Genomic DNA, 12171 nt, shown 5'->3' with positions numbered 1-12171 from the left:
CTTCTGATGGGGCCTGTTTATCACCAACGCTAGCCACACACACGTCAGAGCCACAGAGCCATGGTGGTACCATCTGCCAGCAAAGGCCCAAGTCCACGCCCTCCTGTTCTCCAGGATCTCACCTAAGAGTCTACCCTCCTCACACCCAAGATCCTCCCCACTGGGGTGGCCTTTCTACTTCTGCCTCTCCTTCCTCTTCCTCCCTGAGCACCTTCTTTCTTGGATTCCTTTTCTTGCCAGTCTGTCTAGCCAAGGCTCTCCTCTGAAAGGCCTGCCTACTTCTATCCTGGTAGTCACACCTCCTTTTCTGGGTTCCCACACCCTCTGCACAGCTCTCTGGGTACACTTGTCCCCTGGTAGAGTCTGCTGCTCCCTGGCTGGCTCTCTTGCCCAGTTCACCCTGTTCTTCTGGGGTGGGGGTGGGGCTCTTGCTAAATGCCTACTTGATGGTCATTTCAGGTTTGGTCAGGTAAGGTGACATCCAGTGGCCTGGGTGGCCTGTTTGGGTTGCAGGATCCCTTTTTCAGTTGTGAATTTGATGACTTTATGAACCCACAAGAGGTTTTCCCAACAATAGGCATCTGTCTTCCTTGGAAAGCTCAGAAGAGATGGCCACACGATGTCTTGCGTGGTGTCATCCATTGGCTAGAGCTGAGTGCTGCTGCCTCTATTCTGGGGTGCTGCCCATTCCCCCCAGCCCACCAGACCGTCCTTCTACACTCCTGACTGAGTCTTCTGTGGCAGCCAGGGGTTTGGGACAAGAGAGGGGACATGGAGGCAAGGGTCCTGATGCTTCAGGTCACACTGGAGTGACCTCCTCCCCGCCCCCCCATTTCATCATGGACAGCCATGTGGACATCACTCCCTAGGGCCATTTTCTTCCATCGTAAGATGTCTGTGAAGAGTATGGGGAAATCTTAAGTGAAAGAAAAACAAGAGGAAAGAGAGATTCATTTCTTCTCTAAACTTAGAAATGAGCAGCGATCTATCCAGATTTTTCATTAGTGGTGAGCCATTCCTTGGATGCACGGATGTGAGGAAGTTTGGACACTTGGGATGATCTCAGAAAATGGGAGATAGAGGCTGCTAAGCACTGTGTGGGGAGCTGCAGTGAGGGTAGGTTCAGGGCATATAGTATGGGCTTGAAGAAGGCCCAGGGACAGCGAATGGGACCTGAAAGTGGCTGAAAATAACTCTGGGGAAGCAAGAAGTGGCTTTGAATATTTCTCATTCTTGCTATAAGAGGAGGCTCTCACAGCTGAACTTTAACAAATTTGTCACTGTCTTTTCTGGGAAGGACAAGGAAGATGAAGTCATCGATGTTGCGATAAAAACAAGGCAATGCACTGTTTGCTCTGATTTTCCTTAGAAATGTCTGGCAGGCAGAGAAAAGGCCCTTGTCAGAAAAGTTAGGAAGGCAGTGTGTGTGTGTGTGTGTGTGTGCGTGTGTGTGTGTGTATATGCATGTGTGTGTGCACACCCGTGGCTCAGCAGCCCCACACAATTCTGGGCTTAGCTCTGGGACAGTGGGTTCGTTATCCATACCCAGTACCCCAAAAGCATGTGCACAAACACAATCACAAATCTATCTGCAAAGCATTTAAATATACAGAGATAAAGATTTATGGGGATGATATTAATATATCCTTCCACCCACCCATTTGAAATGTACAACTCAGTTATTCAGTATTTTCATAGATTTATCACTGAGTTTTCCATAACATTCCCTTAGGGTAGCAGTCTATCTTGTATCTTGATTTCCATCCCCTTCTCTCCCCTCCCTTCTCTTCTTCTTTTTTTTTTTTTTTTTTTTGCCAGTCCTGGGCTTGAGCTCAGGGCCTGAGCACTGTCCTTGGACTTTCTCAAGGCTAGAGCTCTACCACGTGAGCCTCAGCACCACTTCTGGCTTTTTTTCTATGTATGTGGTACCGAGGAATTGAACCCGGGTCTTCATGCATGCTAGGCAAGCACTTTAACCACTAGGCCAAACTCCCGGCCCCTCCCTTCTCTTCTTTTCCCGATTTTTTGTGTCCATAATGGGGCTTAAATTCAGGCCAAGTCACTGTCCCTTAGCTTTTTCACTTAAGACTGGTGTTCTACCAATGAGGCATACCTCCACTTTTGGCTTTTGGGTGGTTGATTAGATATAAGAGTCTCAAAGACTTTCCCAGTTGGACTTGCTTTGAATAGTGATCCTCAGATCTCATGCTCCTGAGTAGCAAGGCTTATAGGCATGAGCCATCAGAATCCTCCTTACTTACTATAATTTTATAGTAAGCTTTCAAATTAGAAATTCGAATTTTGTTCTCATGCAAGGTTAGTTTGCATATTCAGAGACCCTTTGTTTTTGCATATAAAATTTAGGATCACCTGATCAAATTTTGCAAAGAAATCAACTCCCATTTTGTGTTAATGCTCAATGATATGAAGCCCCCCCCCCCACTTAATAACACTATTTTCTATTCCATGACTTCAGGAGGTCTTTCCAGTTCTTTAAGTCTATTTGACTTCCGTGAACCAAAGGTTTTACATTAAGTTTTGCCTCTGTTGTTCCCAGTTTTGCTATTTCTATGTATTAACAGCAATAATAATAATAATAGCTTCATAGAAAGTACCTGTGCATATTTCTAGGACCCAAGGTGATATCTTGATGTGTGCATATATTGTATAATAACTAAGTGACGGTAAGTGACAAAGCCATCAACTTAAATGTATGTCATAGGCTGGAAGTATGACTCAGTGGTAGAGTGCTTGCCTAGCATGCATGAAGCTCTGGGTTCGATACCTGTAGTACCACATAACAGAAAAAGCCAGAAGTGAGACTGTGGCTCAAGTGGTAGAGCACTAGCCTTGAGAAAGCCCAAGGACAATGTCCAGACCCTGAGTTCAAACCCAGGCCAAAAAAAAACAAAACAAAACGTGTGTCAGTTCTTTGTGGAGAGAGAACTTAGTATCTCTTGCAAAGCAGTTTGTGGGTATTTGTGTTTCACAGAAAGGGAAACTGAGGCAGAGAGAGAGAGAGAGAGAGAGAGAGAGAGAGAGAGAGAGAGAGAGAGAGAGAGAGAGAGAGAGAGAGAGAGAGAGAGAAAGAGCAAGCCTGATATATGCTCTATTTCCCAGCTGGAACTTGGCGGTGATGGGACCATCCAAGCTCTTCCCAGGGACTTGGACTGAGAGTAGGTGCTGGTCATCGTGTGTGTGTGTGTGTGTGTGTGTGTGTGTGTGTGTGTGTGTGTGTGTGTCAGGGATAATCCTCAGAGCTGGGCAGCTCTGGGGCTTAGCCCCACAAGATCTGTCTGTTAAGAAAGAGCTCAGCATCTGTGGCCTCCGGGAGCCCAGCTGCCCCGTGCAGCCTGACTGTGGACCCCCCCTTGTTTCAGCTTGTGGCTTGTTGGATGAAAAGCTCTGGGAAACACTTGGGATATTTCTTGGGCCTGAGTCTGAGTCCTCCTGGTGTGTGGTTCACTCGCTCCTCATGTCAATTTGCACTTTAAAATTAGATTTGGCTTCACCATACCAGTCTGTGAGCTTGCAGGGCTAACGTGCTAAGTACATGCTTTTAAAATGCATGAAAACAAACACATAATAATGACTGCTGACAGTGACAAACGTTCTGCCACTTATTCAGCCCTCAGCTCGACCCACGAAGGCAGCACTGGAGGGCACATGGATGTTGGGTGAGATGGATTTGGGGTCACTTAGGGCAATGTGTCTTAGCTTTATGCAGTAGCCACCCCCCGCCCCGCCCTTGCCCTTGCAGACAGCAGGTGGGCCCTGGAGGCAAAGGCCAGGTCCTGGGCAGCCGCCATCCCCTTCTCTGCAGGCTTTTGGCAGATAGAGCGGCCCCCAGAGAGCACTTGATTCCGCCACGCTAAGTGCCTACTTTAATCTTGCAAAGCCTGGGCCTTACCAGTGCTCATCAATCCTGTCATCAAGATAATGACTTCCGGCTGAGGCTGTCTCCATAGCTCTGGGCTCAGCACGGGGGCCTTGGGTGGCCTGGGAGCCATCTATCACACCCTGGGACACCTCCTTGCCAAGACAGGGAAGCCAGGAAAAGATGCTTGTGCAGGTCCAGTTGTGCGGCGGGAGTCACAGAGGGGCTCAGGACTTACTACTAAAAATAAATAAATAAAAATAAATACCCCCCCAAAAAGATTCAGCCAAACAGAGACTACACTAACATCTCCAGTGGTGATGCCAGCTTTCTGGGCCAGGTAGGAGCTTTTCCTGCCTGTATTCTGGCTTGCACATGATCCAAGGCCCAGCCTTTCACTCCCACCCTTCCATGGTCAAACCTGGCCTCCTGGAGGAATGGGCTACAAGGTGGGGGCTTTGTTAGCAGGAGGGGGGTGGGAAGTGAGGTGCTCAGGGGTTGAGGAGTAGGGGCCAGGCTGGGCAGAATTCCTTCTAGAAACACTGTTAGAAGAAGATGCTTTGGGGGCCATCTGAATACTAAATTGTAGTCCATTCCTGGTCCTTTCTCCTTTTGGCCTTAGTCACTCATCATTCAAGCTGAGCTCCCTGAAGGCTTGGGTGCTCCCTCCATTTTAGTTTCCCCCCCTGCCCCGCCCCGTCATGTTCCAGCAGCCCCAGTGTAATCTTCAGAGGAGTGTGTCTATTCTACCCACTACAGGGTACAGGAGTGGGTAGAATGAGACCGGGCCTGTGAGGGTGTACCAGAGAGAGAGATGGGGTTTACCTCAGGGTCCCAGGTCAAGGCCTCGCCCTGCTACAGCTGCCCAAGGTCCCAGGCTCCATGCCTTCCGCTTGCCCCGCATCTGTTCTTGTCTCTAACAAGAGAACCCATTTGTCCCTCCTCTTCTCCACTGCCACTTTGGGAGAGTTGCCTTGGTCCCTGATGGTTTGGGATGGGCCTGAGACCAGGGCTATCCACTCTGTGAATGCTATCCTGTTAGACCTTGGCACAGATTCTAGATTGCTAGGCATGTGCCTCATTCTTGGGGCATGTATTTGAACCATAGAAGCGAGCCTGGCTCCTTTTGCTCAGATCAAATTAGGAGGTGTGAAGCAACATGGGATCTCATTGTGAAAGGAGGCCAGATGGAGAAATCCAGAAAGTCAAGAGTCAATGAGGCTGAGATGGTATCTTAGATCTAGCCATGCCTGAAATCCACTCTGGTGGGCCTTTTATTTATAAGATCATACTTCTGAAAAGCAAACAGACTCTCCTTTAGGATTTAAGTTTGTCTGAATTTAGGTTTCTGCACTTAACAAGGGCAGAACCCTAACACCCCATGCTCTAGAGACTGGTATGTTTCTGGAAAGTACCATTATCAGCCAGTAGGGATTACACTGAGTGAATTGGAAGCTGTAGTCTTACTCTGATTCCTGCTGTATAAGAGAATACCTGAGACTGGGTAATTTAAAGAAAAAAAAAGCAAAAAATATTGTGCCAGTATTGAGGTTTGAACTCAGTGCCTGGGCACTATCCCTTAACTTTTTTGTTCAAGGCTAGTGTTCTACCACTTGAGCCATGGCAACAGTTCCAGCTTTTCGGTGGTTAATTGGACATATAAAATCTTGTGGATTTTCCTGCTTGGGCTGGCTTTGAACCTCAGTCCTCAAATCTCAGCCTCCTGAGTAGCCTGAATTACAGGTGTAAGCCACTGGTGTCTGGGGAAAGACTACAAGTTTGATTTGAGTCCTGCTTCAGGAGGCTGGGGATCTCAAGAGCACGGCACTGCCATCTGACAAGGGCTTTGTACTGTTTCAATTCATGGGGGCAAAGCGGAAAGGAAATGAGACTACATGTGAAAGACAAGCATGAAAGCAGTCTGTCTTTATAAGAAGAGGTTCCTGACAGCAGCTAATGAACCCAGGACATAGCCCAATCCTAGCAAGACTGGCATTAATCTCTCCATAAAATACCTGTTAAAGAAGGTCTGACTAGCTAATGACTCTGTTACACTGGGAATCATATTTCAACATGAGCTTTGGAGGAAACAAATTCTATCCACACCATGGCAGAAGCAGGAGGAAGTCCAGGGATGAGCTGTGTCTCAGAAACACAAACAGCAGACGCTGGTGATGTATGGTTCTAGCTACTCAGGAAGCTGAGACTCTGAGGATTGTGGTTCAAAGCCAGGCTGAGCAGAAAAGTCCCCATGAGAATTCTTATCTCCAATTAACCACCCCCAAATGGAAAGTGGACCTGTGGCTCAAAGGGGTAGAATGCTAGCCTTGAGCAGGAAAACTCTGGGACAGTACCAAGGCCCTGAGTTCAAGTCTGAGTTCAAGTCTTATCACACACAGAGAGAGAGAGAGAGAGAGAGAGAGAGAGAGAGAGAGAGAGAGAGAGAGAGAGAGAGAGAGAGAGAGAGAGAGAGAGAGAGAGAGAGAAAGGGCTCAGTGGTTAGAGAAAGGCAGTTGGTAAGGCCAGGGGAGCAGAGCTTGAAAGCACAGAGAGCCCGGGGGCCAGGAATATAATGAATACTTAAAAGCTGCTTAGGTTAGCAGCAAGTACCTGAAGGACCCCATCTGAAAAGAATTCTACTATTGGTACAGCAATATCTAGGGCAAGAAGTCCTACTGAATTGCTGAACAACAGGAACAGGAAGTAGCAAGATGAGGAGTAAAGGCAACTGAGGCCCTGCCGTGTGAAGAGCTCTATGCAGCTGCAGAAACGGTGGGAGAGACGGGGGAAGAATATGGGCGAGGCACACAATACTAGCTGCGCTTGGTAGGAAGTGATCTTTGCAGAAGAAAAAAAAAATCCATTTTCTCCCACCAGGAGATCAAAGGCCCAGCGACCCAGAGGAGTTATCACCTTTTCTTCATATCTGATCCTTTCCCCTGCTCCTTGCAATGAGTTGTGTTCCTCTTACTAACAGAAATGCACCAAGAAAGGGGTTTTTAATTTGGGAAAAAACGGAAAGAGAGAAAGAAAGGGAGAGAAGGAAGGAGAGAAGAAGGGGGAGGGAGAAGGAAGGAGGAGGGGGGATAATAGAGGGTGCTGGTGGAGGCAGGAGTGGGCCCAGGGTCACCTGGCTGCCACCAGAAGGAGGCAACCTGCTTGTGTAACATCTCCCTGCAGCCCCGAGGGGAAAGCTAGCCAGTCAATTACACTAAAAGGCAGCCACTTATTCGTCTGTGGAAGTAATAACACACTGAAGCATTTAGGGCACATCTAAAGTTGACAAAGAGCAGGAACCATGGGTTAAAAGTCACATGTCAAAGCAGGGCTTGGCCTGAAGGGTGTAGACTACCGCTGTCTTCAGCATGAGGTTGTGGCTTTTCTGGAGCCAGAAATCTACTGTGTTCCCAGCATATGGTCATAAATCCCCACATTCATCCAGATGAAGTAAAAATTTATAGAAGAAACAAAGAACATATGGAACAGAGGGAAGTATATAGTAAGATGGTTTATTCAAATCTAACAATATCAATAATTACCCTAAATATAATGCTTTCAACAACCCAATTAAAAGGCAAAGATTTTCAGATTGGATAAGAAAGCAAGAATCACATGAATTATTATCTACAATAATCAGAATTTAAATTTTAAAACACAGATGAATTAAAAGGATAAGAAATGAAAAGCTATTGTGACTATATGATAATTATAGTTATTATTATTATTATTATTATTATTATTAGTAGTAGTAGTAGTAGTAGTAGAAGTATTGGAATAGAGGTGAGAGCAAAGAATATTACCACAGAATCAGACAGCCATGTCATAATGACAAAGAGGTCACTTGCTAGGGAGAAATAAACCTTGTGAACATATATATGCCTAGTTAAAAAAAACCTTGCAGAGCTGGGAGTTTGGCTTGGTGGTAGAGTGCTTGCCTAGTATGCACGGAGACCTGGGTTCGATTCTCAGTACCACATACATAGAAAAAAGCCGGAAGTGGTGCTGAGGCTCAAGTGGTAGAGCTCTAGACTTGAGAAAATCCAAAGACAGTGCTCAGGCCCTGAGCTTAAGCCCAGGACTGGCAAAAACAACAACAACAACAACAAACCCTGCAAAAATGCATCAAGCAAGATCAGAGATTTTTTTTAACACCTTTTCCTTAGTCATCATAGAACAAGTAGATAGAAAATCATGAAAGAAGCTGGGTGCCGGTGGCTCATGCCTGTAATCCTAGCTACTCAGGAAGCTGAGATCTGAGGACCCTGGTTCAAAGCTAGCCCATGCACAAAAAATCCATAAGACCTATCTCCATTTAACCACCAGAAAACTGGAGGTAGTGCTGTGGCTTAGAGGATAGGGCGGTAGCTCAAGAGCTCAGGCAAAGCTCCCAGACCCAAAGTTCAAGCCCCACAACCAACAAAAAAGAAAAAAATCATGAAAGAACTTGAACATTGCCAGGCAACTTGATCTGCATCTGATTACAGACTTGCTATTAGATAATGGATATGGATCATGTGACAGAAATTCACAGCTCCAAATTCCTATCCTGATGGTATCTGGAGGCAGGACCTCATCTAATTAGGGTTAAGGTCCTGAGGGTGGGGCCCTCATTGTGGTCAGTGGCCTTAAAAAAATAGGCAAAGAGAAGGGAGTTAGCACACTTGCTCTGTTCCTTTGTGGAATACTCTCCACCACATTAAGCCTTTGTGGGAAGCCCTGATCAGATGCCAAGGTGATGCCAATGTCACACTCTTGGACGTACCATCCTCTAGAACTATGAGTCAGTGATAGTTCTAATCCAGTATACGTTACCTGGCCTCAGGTTATAGAATTGTTATTTTATGAGATAAATTCATAGCATGAGGGCTATACAAATAAATCTGTATGAGCTCAGAGATGCCTGTCAACCTGCTCACCCACCTGCTCACCTAAGCAGTCATTCCCCAAGCTCCTTGTCAGCATCCAACAGCCCCATGTAGCAGAGAGGAGTCAGGAGGTGGGAATGGAAGTAGGCCTGAGGCTCTGCTTACAGGAGCAGGGTGTCCTGTACTAGACCCTGGTCACTGGGCAGGTGCATCAGGGCCAGTGAGCTGGCCCTGAATGCTCAGAGAAGGTTCTAGAGCCCCTACCCCCACCCCAGGGTATTGACATTAAACCATTCAAACAGCTGAATGGTGCCCAGTGGTCACCTGAGGAAGTGGCCATGTCCTGTCTACACCAGGCCTTTCCCTCATCTCAGTACTTCCAACAACCCGGCGATCCTGACAAGCCTCTTAAGAATCAAAAGAAAATACAACAAATCTGCCACACTCAGTGGGTTTTGGTGACTGTGTGCAAGGTGGGTTGTGGAGCGAGCCGAGATGCCAGAGCGTGTGACAGTCACTCTGGGGATTTGAATTGCAGATCCCCAGGGGCCTGTGGCTTGAAAAAAAAAAATGGATATTTCTGCATGAGCAGAGCCAAAGGTGTATTAGCACTTTGGATGATGAAAAGTCCTTTAAGTGTCTGTGTGTGGCAGTTCTGAAATGTCTGCCAGGGAAAATGGGCTTCTGTTTTGTAACAGCGAGTCAAGGAAGGAGGAACAAATTAGGTTACCATGCGGGAACCAGTTTTCATGCACCGGATTGTTGACAGATGCACATTACCTAGAACGAATGCACTCAGCACTCTTGCCACTCATCCTCGTGAGGAGAGAGAAAAACAGAAAGAGAGAGAGAGCGAGAGAGAGCGAGAGCGAGAGAGAGAGAGAGAGAGAGAGAGAGAGAGAGAGGTAGGGAAGTCCACTACCCCATTCTGTTATATTCCATCACCAGCTCAGACAAGCCCGTCCTATGACATATAAGGTCACATGGCATCCAGGCCACATGGTTCTTTCAGAGAGAAAGACGCTATCTCTCCTCTTTCCTTCTCAACCTCTTCCTATAGAAATTTCCAAAAAACAGGTGCAGAACAGAATGAGCATGGAACACCCCAGACCCATCTCTTCGTTCCCATCACTGTCAGTTCACAGTGACTCTTCCCCAGTCTGTGTTCTGACCTTGATAGCTTAAAGCCCCGCAAAAAGAAGTGTCCAATGCTAAGTTCCACTATAAACGAGGGGAAAAAAAACTAGAGAAATATGTGTGATATAACAAAGATATGGCATTAGTATCACGGAAATGTTGTTTGTCTCTTAACTTTCAATCAGTGAGGCCTGGTAAGAAACATGGTCACACATTGATAGGAAGAATGGAAAATGATGCCACCCTTCACAGAGAACTTGGGATTTTTTTTTGCCAGTCCTGGGGATTGAACACAGAGCCTAGGCACTGAGTCTGGGATTTCTCAAGGCTAGCTCTCTACCACTTGAGACACAGCACCACTTCTGGCTTTTTCTGTGTATGTGGTACTGAGGAACCGAACCCAGGACTTTGTGCATGCTAGGCAAGCACTGTCACTAGGCCACACTCCCGGCCCCAATTTGGGAATATTTGACAAAATAAATACACATTTATTTCTACTCCTAGAGATTTATACGAAAGATACACCACCACAAATTCAGAAAACTTGCATGCAAGGTTACCCATTATTCCTTTCAATAACAAAGGCCTGAACAAAACCAAACTATCTGTAGGACACAAGTTGAATAGACTGTGTTCCAGCCACACAATGGAGTATTATGCTGCAATGAGAAAGAATGAGCAATGTCTACAAACTGGTAAGAAGTACTCTTTCAAGAGATGTGTTCTGAGATATTTTTAAAATTGAAAATAAAATGAAGATACAAAGAAGATCTGTATGCTTATTTTGTCATCGTGCATAAATGGCTTGGAATTGGCTGGCACTGAGACTTAGTAGCTTTTGTATAGTTTTTGAACCATGTGTATATTTTTTAATATATCCCACAAATAAAACCATATCACAACAACCAAAAAAGGGGGAACTAAATTGAATTCAGATAAACACACAAGCTGATAATCTATCAAATTGATAATACTGATCTCTCAAAGCTCAGCATATATGATCCTGACCTAGCCATCTGAGGTTGGTAGTGGTGGTTCAGATGTGATGGTCCTGTAAATATTTTAGGCACATTCTAAGATTAAGCTGATGGTTAAATATACTGATGTTTTCAGAAACCATGGGGGACAAAGGAGATAGAAATATTAACTTCCAGTTTTAATAAAAGATTCTTTGGCCTGGGCCATTGACAAATCCTAAGGGCAGTGATACCAAGATGGTATTGAGTTCTTCTGACCCCAGATTCTGGTGTCTGAGCCCCTCAGCTCCTTCTAAATGGAACCAAGGCATCCTAGAACATAAGCTGCCTCTGAAGTAGGGGTCCAAATGTAAATGGGAGGGGGAGCATCTCTACAGGACTTAGAGGGAGCCCCCCCCAAAGGATGCAAGGATTAACTTGAAAGGTGACAAGACACTGGGTGGAGACCAAACACCCAGCAACTCACACTCACCTCTAAAAACTCCAGGCCCCACTTCCCTAGGAGTGGTGGCAGTATTTAAATTAATCTCCCCTGTTGGCTACAGTGTGGGAACCCACAGAAGAGCCTGACCCCTTCAGGCTACTCAGCCTGTCCAGGACCCCAGACATTCCCGAAGCTCTGTCCTGCCCCAAGAGTGGACTGCACCCCCCCCCCCTCTTGGCTCCTCCTCACCAGTATCTCTCCAATTCCTTCTCAGTGCCAGCCCTGCCTGACCCACTCCCTTCCCCTTACCAAGACCTTTGCAGTCACCATCGGGACCATCCTCTCAATATTCAGCCCCCAGCAGTTATTTGCTATGGCTCTGTCCCTTCCAGCTGCCCCTGCCCCCATCCTCCCATCATCTTTGTCTACCTCAGAGAACTTTACCCAGGCTGTTCCCTCGGATCTGTCCCTAGCACTTAGCATTGCCATGGTTTTCCTTTGCTAACACCTGGTGTGGCCTTCCCCTCCCACACCACACTTGCTCGGAACAGTTAACAAGTCAGCACACAGTAGGTCCTCAGTGAATGGCTTTGGGCGAGTGAGTGAAGCACACAGCCTCCCCTGGGCGCCTGGCACAGGGGCCTCAAGTTCCCCCGGTGGGAACCTCACCTCCTCCACTTCATATTCCTGAGACTGGACCCACAGTGTCTCCTCCCTAAGCCTCCCTGGCTTTTGCTGGGAGATGGAAACACAGTGCTCGTGGGTCTTTCCAGGACCCTTCTGTGGTTTTCAGTGGCACAATGGCCATGTAGCCCCTGGAGGCTGGGGGCAGGGGGACCCCAGAGCAGAGGTCCAGAACACCCACCCCTCCCAACGTCCCTCCAGGTTGTC

The 12171-nt window shown here is 46.8% G+C and overlaps 1 protein-coding gene across 2 annotated transcripts in view; it reads right to left on the bottom strand.

Moving 5' to 3' along the window:
- The window catches only part of Rasgef1c (RasGEF domain family member 1C), a 36186-nt gene that overhangs the window by 22700 nt on the left and 1315 nt on the right, over positions 1-12171 (bottom strand). The gene's annotated exons all lie outside the window — the stretch shown is intronic.

This window comes from Megascapheus bottae, chromosome 29 (assembly GCF_031878675.1).
Source record: "Megascapheus bottae isolate mThoBot1 chromosome 29, mThoBot2.hap1, whole genome shotgun sequence".
NCBI lineage: Eukaryota > Metazoa > Chordata > Mammalia > Rodentia > Geomyidae > Megascapheus > Megascapheus bottae.
The sequence above is the reverse complement of the archived record's forward strand: the minus strand, read 5'-3'. Positions and strand labels throughout refer to the sequence as shown.